A 5,288-nucleotide genomic window follows, 5' to 3' on the forward strand; every position below is an offset into this window, starting at 1 on the left:
CCACTTCATCCACTGTCGGTGCCTCTGCGTCTTTCCAGGTCATTATTGCCAGTGAGTTGGCATAGGATGATGGTGCGCTCCGTACAAACTTCCACCACGTGGGTCATGTGCATTGGACTTCGCCTGGATCTTTGGGTAATTGTGGGTTGTCTGGGTCATGATGAATCGTCTCTAGCACAGCTAATTCCCTCAGATATTGGATACCTTTTTCCATGGTGGTCCACTTGCTTGATTGACATATAACATCTTCCTTAAAGGGGTACCTTTCCTTCACACTTGACAGGAGTCGCCTCCAGAGGCTGATGGCTTGTGTCCCTTTTCCAATTGCCTTGTCAATGCCACCTTCCCTGGCAAGTGATCCCAGCTGCTTGGCTTCCCTACCTTCTAATTCCAAGCTATTAGCCCCATTGTCCCAGCATCGGAGGAGCCAGGTGATAATATGCTCACCTATACGGCGACCGAAATCTTTTCGCATATCCCGCAGCTCACTCAAGGATAGGGACCGGGTTATTACCTCTGGTTCTGCCTCTTCCTCCTGTTCCCGTGATGACCCTGGTTCACCTTCATCCTTCGCTAAGCAAGCTGGCTTTTTTGTATATTTCTTTTTCTGTACGGGGGCAACTGATACTGGTGCAGGTTGGTCCGCTGGTTCAGTTGCAGTATCGCTCGCCGGGTTTTGGATAACCGCAGTGTCTGTCGCCGAAGTTTGGGGTAGCAGCAGTGCTCATCGCTGGGGCTGGAGGGACCGCAGTGCCTGTTGCTGAGGTTTGGGTAGCTGCCGTGCTCGTTGCCGGGGCTGGAGGGGTCGCGGTGCCTGTCGCCAAGGTCTGGGTGGCCGCAATGCTTGTCACCGGGGCTGGAGGGGCCACGGCACCCGTTGCCAAGGTTTGGGTGACTGCAGAGCTCATCGTTTCGTTGTTAGGTACAGAGACCTTCTCTTCCCCTTGAGGGTACTGAGTGGTGTTGAACAGGGCTCGATAAGCACGGGCCAGGCCCCAGCACGTTGCAGTGATTTGTATCTCTCTGGAGCTGCCAGGGTGACAGCATACCTTTTCCAAATATTTTATTAGTTCTTCCGGATTCTGCACTTGTTCAGGGGTGAATTTCCAAAACACTGGAGGTGCCCACTTCTCTAGGTACTTGCCCATACTACCCCACACACCCTGCCACTCATAATTATCCAGCCTCGGGGCAGATCTCTGGGTGATCTTCTTAAATAGTTGTTTAACCTTAAACAAGAGCTGAACCACATTCAGGAGCATGCTAATTCCTAGCAGTAGGGCTAGGACCGTGCTGGTCTCAACATCCCAAGGGTATTCAAATTTTTCAAAATTCTCAAACACCATTGTAACTGGACTGAAGGAGAAAGGAGAGGGGAAGAGAGGTATCCCACCCATAGACTGGTTTCCCAAGGAGGAAAGGTAAATGGTGTAATTATTAATAGTTTCCCACAGATGGCTCCCAGAGTATAAAAGTGACAATGTTGAGTGCAAATACCGGATTAATCCCACAACCGATGACTTCATCATACCATAAACCAGTGTTATACAACACATCAAAGAGAAAACCTTAATCCGCCTCCCATGGATGATAAGCAGCAGAAGAGGGACTACATACAGCAAACGAGGTGATACATAACAGAACTTCAAAAACCAGAGCAACAACTCTAAGAACACATAAATCAACATAATGACCAGTGACTATTAGACCAATATAACGAATGCTTATAACAAATTTGTTTTAACGAGCTCTGGTCAGGTTTGTCGTTATCTCAACCCTTCGGGCCCCACGTTGGGCGCCAAAAAAGGACTGTCGTGGTTTAACCCCAGCCAGCAACTAAGCACCACGCAGCCGCTCACTCACTCACAACCACCCCCACCCCCCACCCAGTGGGATGGGGGAGAGAATCGGGAAAAGAAGTAAAACTCGTGGGTTGAGATAAGAATGGTTTAATAGAACAGAAAAGAAGAAACTAATAATGATAATGATAACACTAATAAAATGACAACAGCAATAATAAAAGGATTGGAATGTACAAATGATGCGCTGTGCAATTGCTCACCACCCGCCGACCAACACCCAGCTAGTCCCTGAGCGGCCATTCCCTGCCCCCACCCCCCCAGTTCCTATACTAGATGGGACGTCACATGGTATGGAAAACCCCGTTGGCCAGTTTAGGTCAGCTGCCCTGGCAGTGTCTTGTGCCAACTTCTTGTGCCCCTCCAGCTTTCTCACTGGCTGGGCTTGAGAAGCTGAAAAATCCTTGACTTTGGTCTAAACACTACTTAGCAACAACTGAAAAGATCAGCGTTATCAACATTCTTTGCATACTGAACTCAAAACATAGCACCGTACCAGCTACTAGGAAGAGAGTTAACTCTATCCCAGCTGAAACCAGGACAGCATTATTGATCTTCATCTGCACCCTGCCATGGCAGCATGCTTTTCTTGCTAGGTGCAACCAGCAGCAGCAGCAGCAGCAGCAGCAGCAGCAGGTGCAGTTCTGTGCCAGGCCAAAAAAAGCCTCCCTCCTGGCTCCTGTACCAGCACTGCAGTGAGGAGCCCAGCCCGGAGCCCTCCCAACAGGCAGAAAGCACTGGCCTCAGTCGGTCTCAAGGCTGCAAGGAGGCAAGGGGACTGGCTTGAAACCCCAGGGGAAAGCTGGGCATTTTCTGAGCACAAGAGCCTGCCTGCAGAAGATGTAAGGCACCCACCCTGGAGCCAGCCTGAAGAGACGTCTGTCTGCCTTGGCCAGGAATCAAAGCTGGGTCAACGGCTTGGAAAGCAGCTGTGCTCACTAATATTCCAGCAATGCACCTGTGGGCAGTGCTGCCTCCTGCTCCTCCAGATCAGAGCCTGGCTGGCCTCCTGCTCCTCCATTCCACAGACTGGCCGGCCTCCTCTCTCCAGCCCCCCAACACACACTTCCTCAAGCCACTCCTCATGCTCAGCCTCTCGATTGCAACCACCTCCCACCCTTGTTCTGCATGCAGTCAGACACTGCCAGGTGCACCCCCTCCACGCTGCCTCCTTAGCACCATTTTCCTGCCCAGAGCCAAGACAGAAGGGGAGCCACTTTCATCTAGTGGTGTAAATTACCGCTTTTGTGGATCGTTTGATAGTTTGGTCCTTGCTCAGGAACTGGACAATGCTTGCAGCGGTGGAAAAAAGCTCTGCACGTACCTATTCCACCAAATCAAGCTCTTCCCAGTCTCCCTCTAAGTCACCCACACCCCCCGTTTATTCTCCCTTTGCCCCTCCATGCTTTTGCTCAGCCAGTCTCTACCTCGCCCTTTCCATGGATCTCTCCCAGTCTCGCAAACCATTGCCCCTACACACCAACAACCTGCACGGCGGTCATGGTCTTTGTTCAAGGGCTGACACTGCCCTAAGTCCCCAAGAGGCTGGAAGTGCTGCCGGGAGATCACCATCTGCCCTGCAGCAGTGTCCCCACCGTAGTGCTCACAGCAGGCTTGGAGGCCCCCTCAGATAAATTTGAGAAGCAAAGTGGGGTCTAATATCTCACCTCACGCTGGTTGTCTCCACACAGCTGCCTTCTCTTCTTCCCTGGAAGCAGCAGAGACACCAGCTGGGGGGTGAAACCATCCCCCCCTCCCGTGGCAGGATATCCCAGATGCCCGGCTGAGGACAAGGCGCTGGGAGCTTCAGCTGAAGCCCCTGGGGTTAAGCCTCTCAAGGCCTCTGCAAGGCTGGCAGCAGGTGCCCGTCATGCTCAGTGCAGGTCCCAACCACAAATCTTCGAGCGGAGCCTAGCCCAGGGAGCCGGGTGTCATTGCACAGGGCACGTGATCAGCAGGGCAGAGAGGCTTGGAGCAGGTAGTTGTGGCCGAGTGGTGAAGGTGATGGACTAGAAATCCATTGGGGTTTCCCCGTGCAGGTTCGAATCCTGCCAACTATGGGGCACAGTCCCCTTTTGGGCTCCCTGCAATTGACCACGCTGCAGCCAGCAGTGGGACTCAGCTCCACACTGTGCCTGGTGCCCAGGGAGACAGTGAAAGCCCCTTGCCTACAGCACTTGTCCTCGCTCCCCCACCCCCCACCCCCCCTCCGAAATTCCTGGATGAAAGGGAAATCCTGCTCCCGTTGACAAGGTAGGCATGTTGGGGGAAGAGAATGGACCAGTGCTGAGACGAAAGGTCCTATGTTAGAATCATAGGATCATTTAGGTTGGAAAAGACCTTCAAGATCATTGGGTCCAACCATCACCCACGCCCACTAAACCATGTCCTGAAGTACCCCGTCCACTCGCTTTTTGAATACCTCCAGGGATGGTGACTCAACCACTTCCCTGGCCAGCCTGTTCCAATGTTTGACAACCCTCTCAGTAAAAAAATTTTTCCTGATATCTAACCTTAATCTCCCTTGCCACAACTTGAGGCCGTTTCCTCTTGTCCTATCTCCAGCCACCTGACAGAAGAGAGCAGCACCCACCTCACTACAACCCCCCTTCAGGTAGTTGTAGAGAGCGATAAGGTCTCCCCTCAGCCTCCTCTTTTCTAGACTAAACAGCCCCAGTTCCCTCAGCCGCTCCTCATAAGACTTGTGCTCCAGGCCCCTCACCAACTTGGTTGCCCTTCTCTGAACACGCTCCAGCAACTCAATGTCTTTCTCGTAGTGAGGGGCCCAAAACTGAACACAGTACTCAAGGTGCGGCCTCACCAGTGCCGAGTACAGCGGAACAACCACCTCCCTGCTCCTGCTGGCCACACTATTTCTGATACAGGCTAGGATGCCGTTGGCCGCCTTGGCCACCTGGGCACACTGCTGGCTCATATTCAGCTGGCTGTCAATCAGCACACCCACGTCTTTCTCTGCCGGACAGCTTTCCAGCCACTCTTCCCCAAGCCTGTAGTGCTGCATGGGGTTGCTGTGACCGAAGTGCAGGACCCGGCACTTGGCCTTGTTGAATTTCATACGATTGGCCTCAGCCCATCAATCCAGCCTGTCCAGATCTCTTCGTAGAGCCTCCCTACCCTCAAGCAGATCGACCCTGCCTCCCAACTTGCTGTCGTCTGCAAACTTGCTGAGGGTGCACTCAATCCCCTCATCCAAATCATCGATAAAGATATTAAACAGAACAGGGCCCAACACCAAGCCCTGGGGAACACCACCTGTGACCTGCCACCAGCTGGATTTCACCCCATTCACCACAACCCTCTGGGCTCGGCCATCCAGCCAGTTCTTCACCCAGTGAAGAGTACACTTATCCAAGCCACGAGACGCCAGTTTCTCAAGGAGCATGCCATGAGAGACAGTGTCAAAGGCCT

At 52.8% G+C, this 5,288-nt stretch overlaps 1 non-coding gene across 1 annotated transcript; it reads left to right on the forward strand.

The window, feature by feature from the left end:
* Window positions 1-3,837: 3,837 nt before the first annotated feature.
* TRNAS-AGA (transfer RNA serine (anticodon AGA)) lies at window positions 3,838-3,919 on the forward strand. The gene has a single exon. It is a non-coding gene; the product is annotated as a tRNA-Ser (tRNA).
* The last annotated feature ends 1,369 nt before the right edge of the window (window positions 3,920-5,288 follow it).

Source organism: Haliaeetus albicilla, chromosome 12 (assembly GCF_947461875.1).
Source record: "Haliaeetus albicilla chromosome 12, bHalAlb1.1, whole genome shotgun sequence".
Classification (NCBI taxonomy): domain Eukaryota; kingdom Metazoa; phylum Chordata; class Aves; order Accipitriformes; family Accipitridae; genus Haliaeetus; species Haliaeetus albicilla.